A 17,507-nucleotide genomic window follows, 5' to 3' on the forward strand; every position below is an offset into this window, starting at 1 on the left:
CATACATACATACACAAACGTATTTGTTCGAATGCATATGTTCTTTCTCTGTACTCCTGAGACACGTTCTCGCTCGCTAAGATAAACAACTTCTCTCTCAACTCATCCCGTTCATCTCTCTCATTCTCTATTGCACTTTCTCCGTCTTTCTCATTGTCTTTCTCTCTTTCTCTCTCCCTCTCTCTCTCTCTATATATATATATATCTCTTTCTCTTTCCATCTGTCTACTTCCATCTTCGTTGCATTCTTTTATTCGCGCGTCCTTGGTACCGTCACAGCGTTAAGGAAAGACGCGCAAACGAGGAGGAGGGAAGAAGTAAGAAGGCACGGATCGAAGTCGAAAGTTTAACAAGATTTTGAATCAGAGTTTTCCGCTTCTTTGATGGAACCTTACTCACCCCTCTACCGTCATTCCTTGCTCTCGATCCCCAACCATCCCTTTTCCTCTTCTTCGACAACCCCTTTACTGTCCTCAGTGTCCTCCTCCTCGAAGCTTTGAGTTAGAGAACATTTTCTACTCTTTTCTTTTTTTTTTCTTTTTCTTCTTCAGCATCCTCTTTTTCGTCTTCGCTTCGTCTTCGTCCTCTTCTTCTTCCTCTTCTTTACTTTATTTTACTTCTTTTTTGTTTTCCTAACGAGACTCGTTTTTAACGTCGAAAGCATTGCTAGATCCCGAATCTTTCACTTCTTTTTCCATACTTTTCCTTTTTTCTTTTTTTTTTCTTTTTCTTTTTTTTTCTTGCTTTCTTTTTTACTCCTTTCACTTCCTCTTCCTCTTCTTCTCCGTTTCATCTCTTCTCTTCTCTTCTCTTCTCTTCTCTTCTCTTCTCTTCTCTTCTCTCGTCCTTTTTCCTCCATCTAGCAATTCGTGTGGGAGTGGTGGGGGAAGCAACGAATTTTCACCCTCTCCCACCCTATCTACCCAACTACCATCCCTTTCCACGGAGATTCTGACGAACGCGTAAGTTTCGACTCCGTTCGTAGAAATGACGAGATCTTCCAACGTTCGCAACATTCTCTCTCTCTCTCTCTCTCTCTCTCTCTCTCTCTCTCTCTCTCTCTCTCTCTCTCTCTCTCTCTTTTTCTTTCTCTTTCTTCCTCTTTCTCTACTCTACTTTACTTTACTCCAGTCTACTCTGGTCTACTCTGGTCTACTCTGGTCTATTCTCTTATGAAAGTCTCGAGGTTTCAAACGAGCCTCTAGAAAGCTTAACTTCGGAGAATAACAAAGAGATAGAAAGACGGACAGCGTTTTCCATCCAACCCTAGCAACCGACAAAACATCATTCCTTCGCCCGCAAACTTCCCGGCCACTTTCTTTGAAGATCTCTTCTTCGAAGAGTTTTTGCGAAATTCCGAACGAAATGTACTACCCAAATTCGAAGGATTACTTTCTCGTTCGTTGCATCGTATTACATCGCAATATCTCAATCCTTTCATTTGGATTTTGATCAAATATTATCTACTTTTTCGTTTTTCTTTTTTCTTTTCTTTTCTTTTTTAATCGAGTCGTATCGAGTAGAAAAATATTTTCGACTACATACGTTTCGATTTTTCCTTTTTTTTTTTTTTATCTTATTTTATTTATTTTATTTATTTATTTCTTTTTTTTTAATCGTAATTCGATTGAGATCGGACGATCGATCGATCGATCGATATTTGTATCGTAGTATATCTAGAAAAATTTAATAACTTTATACGATTTTAAATTCGTTCGCGTAACACTGCAAGATCATTTCACTCGATAGAGATAGATCGATTTTCTTGGATGAGATATTTCGTTTTTAATACGATGATAATTTTTTCTAACTCGTTTCTAACGTCATACTTTTATCAGGAACTGTAATACAACCATCGAAGAATAAATAAACTTTCAATTTTTACAATTCTTGAATAAACTATGAACAAACATTTACAATGAACAAACAACGAACAATGAACGAACATTATGAGATAAGATAATTTTAATAATTTATTACAATTATGTTTTTTTGTTCTTTCTTCTTAATATTATAAGTCGATTATAAACTAAAATCTTTGCTCTTTATCTACTAATAGAAATTCTTGGAACGATAAGGACACAGAAGTTTTCAGAATTGAAAAAGTTGCTGACGGATTTAGAAATTTAATTTAATCTTTCGTGGTATACACGCTAGTATTTGCGAATAAATTGATGGGGGTATAACAAAAATCTATTTCTTTTTTGTTTTTACTCTTCTACTTTATATTCTGATATTTTGCTTTCCTTTTTAATTTTTTATTATTTTCTTTTCTCATCTCTTCTTCCATTCTCAAAGTTACGATCTTAAAGTCAGAGTATTTGAGAAATGCGTGAAGAAGTTAAGAGATCGATCGACTTTGATTATAAAACTTACAAAGTCTAATGATTTGGAAGAAAAAGAAATATGAGAAAAAAGGAAAAAAAAAAAAAAGGAAAAGAGAAACAAAAAAATCGTAGAGAATATATAATTAATAAATTGTTCATTCGAAAGAAAATTAATTAACGTTATGAGTTTAATCAAATTTTTGCAAAAAGTTTTCTTCAAGTGATTTTTGAAAATCACTTTTTCCGACAGGATAACGAAATAACAAGGTTTATGAAACAAAAGAATTCTCTTTTTACATGCTTTTGATGCGGTTTTTTTTGGGGGGGGGGTGGGGGGCAGATTACCACGTAAATAGAAGAAAATTAGGTATACACTTTTTCGTGACTGTTTGAGCTTGCAATTTTACGATCTTAAAAGGAAAAAAAAAGAAGAGGGTGAAGAAAAATCAATTAGCCTAAAAAGAATTACGAGAAAAAGGGAAAAAAGAAAGTGTAATTGATTCGTTTATTTTCCTTTTCCTGTTCTTTTTCTTTTTTCTTTGAAATCATCCATAGAAGCCTTTGACCCAGCTTGTATCGAGTAGTTTTATCCCTGAACTATATTTTGGTATACTATATATAGTACGTCGATAGTAAGCGCGATCATTTTTCCATCTAATAAAATTCGTCGAAAGGATTTATAAAGCTTTTATTCAACGTGGTTGAGAAATACTTAGATACATATAACATATATATATACATACATACACACACACACACACACATATATATATAAATGTATTTTTAGGTTCGTTCTCGATTATTTCGCGTATGTACGCTCGAACGAATTTGACTCTTGAAGCATTTGACTGTTGTGCTTTCGAAAAGATCGTTGCGAGAGAACTGGAACGAGCTAGAAACGTGAACGTTTGTTATAGCCGAATTCTCAAAGAATTCTTCCAATCGATATGGCGACATCATGAACGAAGAGCTCACGAAGAGCTTACGAACGAACGAATGAACGAGCAACGCGATTGCTCGTTTATACGTAGCTTTTATATGCATGCATTTTAAAACATGTGTATATGTACACGTAATACATATATATATATATATATATATATATATATATTTGTATGTATATTTGATTTAATTTTATAATTATTTCATTTCAACAAAATTCTTTTTTATTCATTAAATTAAATCGAAATTATTTTATATTTCAATTAATTTCTTTTTCTTTTTCCATTTGGATCGCATTCAATTTTACTCTAATATCGTACATGTAGAGATATTCTAGAAATGATTAAATATAAATATGCACGTACTCTTCATTACGATTTTTATTAATATGATATATTCATTTATATCTCTAAATTAGATTTTTTTAATATTTCAATTTTCTTTTTTCCTTTTTTTTTTTTTTTTTTTAATTCAATCAACACGTGATACAATTTTATTTTATTATTTATTGATTACGCCCGTTTATATAGATATTAATAATAAACATACATACACACATACATACATACATACACATACACACACACACACACACACATATATATATATATATATAAGTTTATGGATCGAAATGCAATTATTAAAGAATTATTTACTTAGCTTCAACATCCGCAGGCGTTTCTCAATAATTGGCTCGATAGAACTCGACTTTTCAAAGAGAGAAAAATAAAGATAGAAAGAGATAGAGATAGATAGATAAAGAGAAAGAGAGAAAAAGAGAGACAGAGAGAGAATTTAATAGAAGTAGTAGATAAAAATCAATAGACTCAGTCGCGTCAAACGTCCTACCGAGACTCCATGCTAGAAACTGCTTTATAAAATTTTATCGAGCGCGGAAAATAGCAAATCTCGACGACGGACGACGACTAGAATCACTAAGACTACTATGTCCTTGGCATAGCTACACGGTGTCAAGAAATAGAAAGAGAAAGAGATAGGAGGGGTTAACGAGATCACTCTCGAACCAGTTAGCGACTGCCAAGTGTTTCGCGATACTTACGACACAACTCTCAAAGCTCTCAATTTTCCAATTAAGAAGTGACCTCAAGTATCCACCTTTTCCGATCCTATTCCAATGGGATATCAAGAAAGACAGAAAAAAAAAAGATTATCTATAGAAGTAGCAATATTTCACGATAAAAACACTGTCATTATTTGATTAAAATAATAAAAAGAATGGGAACAAATGGAAAGGACTTGTTTGAAATTACTAAAATGTAAAATTGATAAGACACTAACAACTGATCGTTGTTGGTTCATTGATTAACGCGAAAGACTGAATTTTCTTTTGTTTTTATTTATTTATTTCTTTTTTTTTTTTTGCGTGAGTAGAAACTTGTCGAATGTTTGATACGACCTTAACTTAACGTGAATATTCGTTAATTGGAAATTCGCGATGAGAGAGAACAAGACAAAATTAATTTATATAAATACGTAAGAAATTCAGTAAGGAAAGTATGATATTTATTTGGTTATTGTTTAAAAAGGAACACGATGAATTTCTAAATACAATTTAGGGGAGAATGAAAACATAAAATTTGTATTTTTTTTTTTTAGGAAATCACATTAACGCGAAGATACGATATTTTTACACGCGATTGAAAAAGCAAACATGAAAAATTCGTGATGATAGATTTTTAAAAATAGAAATATAGGATTCGCGCTTACATACTTATATTTTTACGAGTTTAGTCCGAAGCAAAAAATATTTCCTAAAATAAAATTACTAATTACTTGTGGATTCTGGCTAAAAGAGAGAAAGACAAAAAACAAAAAAAAATAAGAGAGATTAATTTGTAAGAAAGGACAAATGTAAAATTTCTTTAATACGACGTTTACTTTCTCTGTTATGGCGACAGCTGGAACGGTAATATTTTTTTTTCCCTTCTCAACCCCTATCTCTCTCTCACCAACTACTCCTTCTCCGTTCTCCAAATGCTTCACTCACGTAAAACGAAGAAAGAGATGCAACAAGTTTAAGTACAATAAACGTGATACGAGTTTTCGTTAAATTCACTTTACGTCTTCTCGTCGATATGAAAAAGTTTTAACGATTGCGATAGGAAAAAACTACTTCGTCGGCATTTTTGTTGAAGCGACGAGAACGACGAAGACGACGACAATGACGACAATGACGACGACGAGACTCGACGTTTGAATTTCTACTTTACATCTAGACCGACTAGATCAGATAAACATTCATTTCCTAACAAATTTTTCTATCATAAAATAAGAAAAAATAAAAAAAAAAAAAAAAGAAAGAATTCTTGGAAAGAAATATTGATGAAAAACTTTAAAAAGATACGACACATGTAGTTGTTCGTTCTTGTTTCTTTTTTTTTCTTCTTTTTATTTTACTCGCGAATTAAAACGAGTTTGATATTATCATGGGGTAAAAGGGGAGAGAAGGGGTGAGCGATTTACGGTCTCTAAAGGTAAACTACTCTCATCTCTCTCTCTCTCTCTCTCTCTCTCTCTCTCTCTCTCTCTCTCTCTCTCTCTGTCTCTCTCTAGAGGACTTTGGACGAAAAGAAAGAATATGAGTTTCGTAAAAACGAAAAACTGGTACAACCCCCTGTACGCCGATAACACGACCCTTAATCCTTTCACGAGCAGCAGTTATTTAACAAAGCCTGCGACTTTCTCTCTCTCTCTCTCTCTCTCTCTCTCTTTCTTTCTCTCTCTCTCTCTTTCTCTCTCTTCCTCTTTTTCTTTTTTTCTCTTTCTCTCTCTCTCTCTTTCTCTCTCTTTTTTTCTCTCATATATGAGTTCTGTTGCTACGAGTTAAAAAAAAGAGAAAAAACAACGAATCGACAAAACAAAAATAAAGGTGTACTTTCTGAGATTTTTTCTTTCTTCTCATATTTTTTGCTTGCCGTCTTTTTTCTTCTTTACCTTGTTTCTTTTTTCCTTCTCTCTCTCTCTCTCTCTCTCTCTCTCTCTCTCTCTCTCTCTCTCTCTCTCTCTCTTCTTTTTTCTTTTTTTTTTTTTTTATATAAAGAGACGTAGAAAGCGAACGAACGAACGCGTTTTTTGTTTTCTAAATAATTAACGAGCGTATAAAATGAATAACGTAATAACGTAATATGCAAGAGTAGAAAAGAGGGAAACATAAAAAACAGAAAATGTTAAATGTTTTTTAAGTACCAAAGACGAGCGCTCTTTGTACGAAGTAGGTAAATAAAGAACGTTTTATTCAAGATTATATACTTATAATTTATAAACATTAAATACACACACACACACACACACATATATATATATATATATATTATATTTTTTTCTGTTTTTTTCTTGAAATATATAAATTACTTTCGTACGAGATATTAAAAGAAAAAGAATAGAAAAATTTAATATGACAACTTGCTTTTCATTTCTATTAAGGAACAATTCACGTTCGTCTTTAACTTTCGAAAAACAGTTTCTCTTTTTCAAGACAGGACGCGATCGAGCGTACCATGCTGCTTCTAAAAAGATCCAATTTTCATGTATCACCCACCCATTGCTTTCAATCTTATCGAGGCAACTTTCCGCAACTCGGTTATTCGTTTTCTCCCTTTCTCCCACTTTCTCTTTTTCTGTCTCTCTGTCTCTGTCTCCCTTTCTCTCTTGGCCGTAGAAAACTCCAGTATTGCTATTCCGAGAAACACATGCGACTATCTCGATGATACTCCGAGCTTACTTTTCTATTTCAATTTTGTATCTTTAATCTTCTATTAATAACAAAGATTAGATTTATCTTATTTCTTTGATTTTTGATAACTACAAATTATCTGCGTCTACATATATATATATATATATATATATATATATATATCTACGTACGTATACTTACTTTTAAAAAATATAATCCCTATGTTATTTAAAAAAATATTAAGAGTAATGTTGCGCGAGAAAATCGTGCCCAGATAACTCTTACACGTAATAATCAATGTTATTAAACGATAAAATCTAAAATAATAATAATAATAATAATAATAATAATAATAATAATAATAATAATAATAATAATAATAATAACAAATGAATAAATGAATAAAGTAAATGATCTTTAAAAAAATCGTAGGTAAATTTTTTTTTCTTTTTTTTTTTTCACGAGTTATTCAATTTTCATCGTACGTGTCTCTGCGTTCGATTATCTATTTATTCGTTTATTCGAAAAAAAAGGTTTTAACGAGTTCTTCATCGAAACCACAAAGAGAAACGTTTTGTAAATGGGAGAATTTCCTTTGGCGATAGCCATAATGCGTTAGAACAAAATGCTGACAAGGAGAGATGTTATACTCAAGAAAAAAGGAGGAATGTCTTTGTTCTCGTTTATGAAGAACAATGTATGAAATATGTGTGTATATATATATATATATATATATATATATATATATATCGCGATATCGCGAATTTTTTCTTTATTTCTTTTTTCTTTCTCTCTTTCTGTTTTTTTTATGTCTCGAAAGGAATAAAGAGGGTCGAGTGTACACATATATTTCTCGTTATAGTAAAGTGCAAATCATAGTAGCGTTGAAAATAAAGAAAGAAAAAAGGAGGGAGGGAGAGAGAGAGAGAATATGTATATGCGTGTACGTGTGTATCTGTACGTGTGAAAATGATGACCAAAAAGATTCGAAATTTTACCCACGCGAATACTTACGTTATGTGTAATACTCGTATGAAATGAAATCGAGTTGAGAGTGAGAGAGAGAGAGAGAGAGAGAGAGAGAGAGAGAGAGAGAGAGAGAGAGAGAGATGAAAAGAGAAAACGAGCATTCCAACAAATTTTGATTTCACGAGCGGGTCGTCATCGAGCTTGGACAGAACAAAAAAAGAAATAGAAAAAAGAAACGAATTAAAAAAAGAAATTAAAAAAGAAAAAATAGTGAGAATCGTAAAAGTCACGTAAAGTGAGAGAAAAGCTTTTTTCAATCTCTTTCTCTTTTTAAACACGATTGTCAAATTTACTGGAAACTAAAAAGAAAAAAAGGAAAGAAAAACAAGGGAAAGAATAACGAAACCTCGTACAGAGTTCAGGATACAAATGTTTCAATTAACTAGTAACAGTTTCCATTGTATTTTCAATAGATCTTATTAAATATTTCCGTCAAATAATTTTCAATAAAAATTCGAATATTGCTGTTAATTAGTAACAATTTTTATCGATTAATAATTCCTTAATGGATTATATTAAATTATTTCCATGAAATAATTTTCAATAGAATTCAATCATTTATCCTTTCATTTTAGCAGCGATTAATTATATTAAAATATTTACGCGCGTAATAATTGACGAACGCGGAAATATTTTTCAATATTTTTTTTTATTAACATCTATTCGTTTTTTTTTCCGACCATCTTGAATTTAATAAAAAATAAATGTTCGCATATTTCTACTACGCATATATTTACATATATACATACATACATACATACATACATACATACATACATACATACATACATACATACATGCATGCATGCATACATATATACATGCATACATGCATACATACATACTTACATACATACACATATATATAGTAAAACAAGTATAGGGGTGAGAGAAAAATAGGAAAAACCAAGTTTCTCGTAAGTAATATTTCTTTCGTAGAAATATATGTAAGTACATATACATAAACTGTTCACTTAGCGTAGATCGTACTTACACACATACATACATACATACATACATACATACATACATACATATATATATATATATATATACACATATACATACATGTACACACATGTAAAATAGGAAAGGTGAACGCCTAACCACCAAAGTACTTCTTCTCATCCTCTTCTTCTTACTCCCTCCCTCCCTCTGTTCCTCTCCCTCTCTGTCTTACTCTCTTTCTTTCCGTACATAAGTCGAGTGACTCGCGATGTTATCTCACCTCTCGCGTTAAAACTAGGACGAAGTAAATTTTCAACATTTTCGGCCGAAATACGAGCAAGAGTTTATAGCTTGATAAAACGTGTAAGTACGTACATAATATCTATGTATGTGTGTATATATATATATATGTATGCGTGTACATATATATGTATCTACTAACATACGTTCGTAGACGCGTTAATTTAACTTTTATCAAAGAGCAAGGTATATCACGTCACTTGAGACTTAAAAATGGTAAACTCGTTTTATTGCTTTTTCTTTTCCCTATGACTTCGTTTACATAAACTTTAAATATATACATACATACATACATATATATACAAATATATATATATATATACGAACATACATACACACACATACATTATTCTTGATCCGATGTCGGTCCTAAACTTAGTTAGTTTCGATATTAAATCATTCAAAATGTTGTAAAGTCGTTCGGAGAAACCGGAAAACTGTTTACATGTTTTTGACAAGAAAACAAGAAAACTAGAAAAAAAAAAGAATTGACTATTGAAAATTCTTGAGTAAACTATGTTAACTGTACGTATTCAATGTGTCGCAGATTAAATAATTTATTATAGGTAGAGAAGTAGAGGGAAGAAAAAAGTAAAGAAACAAAAAGTAAAGTAAAGAAAAGAAAAAAGTTACCAGATGCTCTCTCTCTCTCTCTCTCTCTCTCATTTTATTAGAGATTTTTAATTTTTAATTTTTTCTTCGATCTTTTCCTCTTCTATTTTTCTTCCCAAAAAGAAAAGGGAGAAAAAAAACGAAAAGAAAAATAAAACGAATTACGTTAAAAGCAATGGGAAAGGAAAACATAGGGGGTGAAAAAAAAATACTATCCTTTAAGACGTATTTGAATAGGAAAGTTGGTACAAAAATATCTAGCGACTGGAGGACTAGAGATGTATAATTAATTGATTTTACCAAAAGGAAAGCGTTCGTATTATCTACTTGTCGACAATTTTCACGGTAATAATAAACTCCCTGATGATACATATCCTCTTTTCCGTCGTTCATCTCAGACTACTCTCGGAAGTTCATTATATAATTTTAACGATGTCGCAGCATATCGATTTGTAGATATATATTCAAAAAGCATTGGAAAAAGTAATCCAGCTCTGGCTAAAATTGATCATAAAGTTTTCGACTGAGACCCCTTTTGAAAACTTTTAACACACTAGAAACAGATGGGATATACTTTGTCAGTGAAATCCAGCAAACGAAGGATTTAAAATTTCACTTTATATTTTATATGAATTTATATCTCTCTTAATATGTACGTATGTATTCAAAAAAAATCCTTTGATCTTAATCCTAATAATTTGTTGAATATGTTATGACGGCTGTGTATTTAATTAGAAGGGTATGAAATAAACGTAGAGAGGATTATATTATATATTCACGTTAACGTTGAAAGGATATTTTTCCTCTTGAAGTTAAGGTTGGGTTGCGTCTGGGTTGCGTAGTTATAATCATCTATGGATTCTCTTCTCCATGCATCCTTTACTACTTAGAAATACCGCACGTTCCGCCCAAGACTGGAGTGGAATGTAATCTGTCTTTTGAGTTTCATAGGGGTTAATACTGAAAGGTCAAATTTTAATCTTAAGTGGTAGTATAGAGCGGTAATAGGTATTGATATTATTGATATACCATCCGATTGGAAAGCTACTTTGCATTGATATCAATAGGAGTGTTCAATAATCGTTCAAAGACGGTTCGAATCAAAGAGAGGATTGCTATTTCAATATATCTATATCTGTGTATATATGTGCGTATGTATGTGAGTATGTAAGCTCTATACATCGTATATATCTTACAGTAAATTACGTTTCTCTCTCTCTCTAATCTTTAGAGCTGCAATTGAGATAGATAGATAGATATGTGTGTGTGTGTGTGTGTGTGTGTATCTATCTCTTATATATATATATAGAGATAAATATATATTTAGAGAGAGAGAGAGAGAGAGAGAGAGAGAGAGAGAGAGAGAGAGAGAGAGAGAGAGAGAGAGAGAGAGAGAGAGAGAGAGAGAGAGAGAGAGAGAGAGAAATAAAGGAGAGAAATAGTAGCAAATATTGAAATTAAATTGTTTCACAAGAAATGGTGAAAAAGAAAATTAATAGAAAGGATAAATACGAATACATTGATAAATTTCTTTTTAGAGATCTAAGCAAATTTTTACGAACTATATATATAATTTTATTAATTTAAAAAAAAAAAGGAAATTATGAAATGTCTAAAAACAGTTTTCGTGTCAAAACAATTGATTTTTATTAAAAATCACTTGGGAAAACATTTGGAGTCCCCAATCTAGAAACTTTTGATCCTCCATTTAGGAATTTTTGATCACATTTTGGCTCATATTATACAAATAGTAATACATACGTATATACTTGTAATATTTGCTTTTGATGAAAATTTTCTTCCTTATTCTCTTCTCTTTCTCTCTTTCGTTCTATTCTCTATCCCTTTTTTCTTTTATTTCAACGTTCATCCGACGACATTCGTTTACCTTTCAAAGCTAGATAGATCTAACCAGCCGTTCGCTTAATTTTCCTTCGTCAAAGCAACAAAGCACTAACTCATCAGTGAGGTCAGTGAATGCAAAGGATCAGAAGGATAAACGTTCGTTAATTAAATGTTGTCTCTCTTCTCTACCGAATAAATTCCAATTGTTGTAAATCGTGATGCAACATAAAAGAGAAAACATTTCTATGTAGATATATATATATATATATATATATATATATATATATAAACTTTTAGTAGATTTATATATATATATAAATAAAAAAAAAATTTTTTGTACGGACTAGATAAAAAAAAAAACAAAAAAGAAGAGAAGAAAAATATGTGTATATATATATTAGAAAACTTTTTTTAAATTGTACAACTTTTCAATGAAATGTTTCGAATTTTTCAAATGATTAACATCGGAGTATCGTATATGGTATGTGAAGGATAGAAGGATGAAAAAAATCGGAATAAAACGGAAATAATAAAAAAAAAAAGGGGAAAAAAAGGAAGAAAGAGGAAAAAAAAGAAAATAGTCATTAGTTTCAGCAACGATAAAAATACAGAAAAAAATAAATCCCTTCAACTTTATCAGGGATAGCTTTTATTTTATATTATTTTTTTCTTCTTTTGTTATAACAAAAAAAAAAAAGAAGAAAAAGACGAACGATTTGCAAATACCGTCAGCTCGATCGATCTCTGTTGGGAGTAAAATTTTGTTTAAAAATATGTAAAAAAAAAAAAAAAAAAAAAGAAAAAGAAAAAATCGTGATTGTTCCATTTTTAAAACGTTACCAAGTATACGGTATTATATATTTTCGATTTATCATTGAGAAACATATTTAAATAATGCACCTTGCATGTGCAAGTGGAACGTAGGTGCGAAAAACATTTCTAATTTCTTATTATTATCAGAGTTGTGATTACGTTCTATATAATTTTTTTTCTTAGACAAGCATCGAAGTATCTTGCTACCATTAATCAAGTTCAATGTATATACATATATACATATGATGTGCGTATATATAGAAGTTTCGTAAATAAAAAAGGAAATGGAGAGAGAGAGAAAGACAGAGAGAGGGAGAGAGAAAGAGAGAAAAGCAAGTACTCTCTCTCTCGATTCTTCTGAGATGAGTCGCTTATTTTAGTCGTTTAAAAAGCTACAGCTGCAAAACACGATGAGATACGTGTATCCGATTCTTGCTTTTTGTCGTGTCCCTAGTAAAAGCAGTGAATAAAGGACTCGACGTGTTTCTCTGTGCCAAGTACTTACTTACGTATATACCTACATATATACATATATACATACATAGATAAATAGATAGATAAATAGATAGATAGATAGACAGAATATACGTAATTAGAAACCCACATAACCATGATAGACGTATGATAGTTGACATATATAATATCTACATATATACATATATATATATATATATCGTATTATCTCTATTGAAGATTTATAAGTAATACGAATAATCCCTTGGATTTCCATCGACGAAAGAATTTATATCAAAGGTAGTACTTCTTAATGTTCTCGAAACAATCGATCGGCTGAGAAAGACCGAGCAAGGGGAATAAAGAACGTAAGTAAGAGAGGTTAAAGGGTATGAAAGATATAGAGAAAGAGAGAGAGAAAGAGAGAGAGAGACAGTCAATTCTCGAACAGATTCATTCACAACCACAGTTAACCTTGCAGACAGATATACACACACGCGAACACACACGTACAAATACGGATAGAAGGATTTCCTTTTCGATTGAAACCGCTAGAAGATCTTGGAATACTTTTCCCTTAGTCCAGTAACTACACGGTATAATAATAAACGCAATGTAGTTCGGCTTCTTGAAACTGGTTATCGAGTGCATTAACGCGTACAGCTATTTCGGAGAAACGGAATTCTATAGGGGGAGATTCCATTATCCGGACGATTAGGGACAACGACGAAGGCGCGTATCGTAGCCAACTTGTATCGGTTAAACGTACATATGTACATACATACATATATACATATATACTTGTGTGTATATATATATATATATATATACATACCAACGTAAATACGTTCTACGCGTATCTTCAAGGGTTTGGAACTTTGACGAGATTCGAAACTTTCACAGAAGTATTACACTTATGTGTATAATAACAGTATGTAATATCCAAGAGATATATAGAGATATAAAGATAGATAAAGATAGGTAGGTAGAGAAAGGGAGAGGGAGAGAGAGAGAGAAAATAACAAGGAATTATAGGATTACAATGTACTACTCATATTTTTCTTTCTCGATCACCCTATCGAAGTCGTGAGGTCAATTTAAGAAGAGAAAAGGAAAAGAAAAAAAAAAAAAATACGAAATTGGAATAGTGATTCGAGAAAAAATAAAAATGTACTTTCTCCCATTTTCTCTTTTTCTTTCATTTTCTTCCTTCCATGTCCGTTGTTTCAATTCCATTTATACACAGAGTCAATTCTAACAACCACAGTCCATAAATACAATATCATCAACCCAACATCCCTCTTTACTTGTTTCAGCAAACTTCTTATTCCTCAAATAGAGATACGCGATGTTATAGTGTAATAGGAAAAAGGAGAAGGAAAAAATTTGTTGATTGTCAATCGTCGTAAGGATGTAACTTGGAACAGATGTAAAAGAGAAAAATATATATATATATATAAAGAAAAAATAAAAAAAAAAAATAAAATAAATAAAAAGAAAGAAAAATCTTTTCCTTGCTTTAGGCAAAACTCGTGATCTATCTTAATCTTGATAACAAGTAAATTTTGTCTGAGAGTTTTATATATATGTGTTTCTGTGTGAATGTGAATGTGAATGTGTGTGTGTATAACTTACGTTTGTGGAAACTGTCTCTGTCTCTATCTTTGTCTGTCTCTTCATCAAAGAAATATCACGTCGAGGACACCGATATCCATCGCCTACATATATATTATATTACATAGGTACATATATCCTGACCACAAGTGATCTGACATCATTTCGTGATGTCACCCATGTAATATTCTGCTTGATGCTCTCCATTATTTTCAGCTGACTGAAATCGAGGAAATGTTTCCTATCTCTCTCTTTCTCTCCGTTGATCTCTAGCTCGCTTTCTCTCTGTTACGTACGTGCCGAGTTCAAGAATATAACCAGGACGCAAATAACGAGTTCGTTTCCGAATACAATGAATAACTCGAGAATTAGTATGTTGACATGTATATTTTCTTACGGAGCTCGTATATGATAGGCGAAGAGATGCTTTTTAAAAAGGAGAGTAAATATTTGAACGAGTAAAATGTGTAAATACGAAAATGCATCCTCTGTCTGTATGATATTTTTGGAAAATATCTGCTGAAAACAAGTATGGTTGAGAAAACTCGAAAAGTGGAGATAGGATATTAGACTAGATAGTTATTATAATTATAATTACAATAATTATAATAATAATATAATAATAATAATAATAATAATTATTATTATTATTCATTTTTTCATTGTAATTATAATTATTATAAGTACTTCCATATATAATAGTAATATTAATAATAATGATAATAATAATAATAATAATAATATAATGGAACAGTTTCTCTCCCCATATATATATATATACATACATATTTATTTATTTAGTTTTTCCTTTGTCTATCCTATTTCTTTTTTCTTTTTTTAATCTTTTGTCTTTTGGCACGCGAGCGCAACCAAAAGGTGCATATAGTAATTTAACATAGAAAATATTGTCATATCTCTGCTACACTCCAAGCTGTCTCGACCACTATTCCTTGTCTCGCGAAAAATTACATTTGTCATCCAACCTTCTCCGTATATTTCTCGTCCTTCTCTCTCTCCCTCTCTCTCTCTCTCTCTCTCTCTCTCTCTCTCTCTCTCTCTCTCTCTTTTTCTCTCTATCTTTTCTCCGTCTTTCTCTATCTCTCTCGTTCTTTTCCTTCTTGATTGCATTCTGCTGCTTGCTTGCTTGCTTGCTTTCTTCCTTCCTTCCTTCCTTCCTTCCTTTCTTCCTAGAGATGAACGTTCCCGAAAAACGAGATTATTAAATTTCCATATATCTTTTCTCGATTCATCAAAGGACAAGAGAACGAAACAGAAATGAAACAAAACGAGTTTTCTCTCTTTGTTGCTCCTTGTTCGGATACAATTTCGCAAAGGATTAAATTGGAAAAAAGGCGAGGATTAAAGAAAAAAAAAAAAAAAGAAAACAAAAAAAAAAGAAAGAAAGAAAGACAGATAAAAAGAAAGAGAAAGGAAATCTAATTAGGAGATCCGCGTTAAAACTTTCGACGTAATATTATTTTCACCGAGTATTATCCATTAGAAACGAAACGATCTCGAAGACAAGCATAAGAGAATTTCGTTTTGAAACTATTGAAGAACTTATTATTTTCATTCTATCTTTGTCTCGCTATCTTTGAAGCTTTCTCTCTCTCTCACACACGCTCTTACTCTCTCACGAGTCATTTCGTAATGGAATCGAACGATTACTTGGACCGATAGGACTTCTTACTCTCTTCGAGAAAGAGAGAAGGAGAGAGAGAGAGAGAGAGAGTGTTTGAGATCTAATAAAGGAAGCTTGGAGTAATTAGCGCTAATGACTGATGGCTAATTAACGATCGACCAAGTAAAACGACCGTCTATCCCCACCGACCAATCTCTACCTACTCTTCCAATTTTCCAACCTACCAACCTACCAACCTATCAACCTACCAACCTACCTACTGACTTACCTAACTCCGAATAGTAACTATACACCTTCTTTGTACCTGCACAAATTTTGTTGCTTCTTCTTTTCGTCTCCTCTTCTTCATCTTCTTCTCTTTTTTCTTTCTTGCCATTTTTACGTTTACCCTAGCTGAGAAAGGCAATACAAATTTCGAAATCGATCATCGAAGCTTAAATAATGCTTATCGATATCGAATAAGACAGCGAACTCTCGAAGCATAGTCCAGGGAAAAAAAGAGATAGATAGATAGAAGGAAAAAGTGAGAGAGAGAGAGAGAGAGAGAGAGAAAGAAAGAAAGAAAGAAGACTAAAGCATAGTAAAGGATTACTTAATGCGAGAGATGTTATCGGTGAAGACAACGGCCCCCTTTTACCATATCCGGCTTCGTGGTCAATTTTGGCTTCGGGACTTATTATCGTGTCCGACGTAGCACGATCAACGGATTAGTCTGTCTGATAGCGCTTCTCTTGCCAAGTTAGTTTGCCGAACTCTCTTACGTAGTAGTAACCTGTAACTACTTCACTTGTATTTTTTCTTTTTCTTTTTTCCTTTTTGTTTCTTTTCTTTTTTTTTTTTCTTTTTGCCTTTTTCACCGGACTCGTTATAACAAATTGAAAATATTAAATTCGTTAGATCGATCGTATGCAGAATTATATAAATCGTATTAGGTATTCGTAATAGGATCGATTTATATATTGTAAAAGAACTAACACGTGAATTTTATAAATAATTATGAATAGATAAATTCATTTTTAGAATATCTATATATAACGCTTAATAGATATAAATTATGTAATATGATCGTTAATAGATTTTGTATTTTTATATTTATACGTCGGTACATAGAAAATGAATATGATTGATAAGCAAATTTATTACAATTATCACATATTTTAGTAACGATACGAAGATTTAAAAGCAATTAATTTCCAATTGGTCAAATTACACGTTATATATGATTCGCTGGACGTAATATATGTATGTATCCATAAATAAATTATTAATCGATATTTTCACACGTTTT

At 31.6% G+C, this 17,507-nt stretch overlaps 1 protein-coding gene across 1 annotated transcript in view; it reads left to right on the forward strand.

Annotated features, from left to right (window-relative positions):
* The window catches only part of LOC122630452 (hemicentin-1-like), a 60,744-nt gene that overhangs the window by 22,710 nt on the left and 20,527 nt on the right, over positions 1-17,507 (forward strand). The window lies entirely within an intron of this gene.

Source organism: Vespula pensylvanica, chromosome 7 (assembly GCF_014466175.1).
Source record: "Vespula pensylvanica isolate Volc-1 chromosome 7, ASM1446617v1, whole genome shotgun sequence".
NCBI classification, from domain to species: domain Eukaryota; kingdom Metazoa; phylum Arthropoda; class Insecta; order Hymenoptera; family Vespidae; genus Vespula; species Vespula pensylvanica.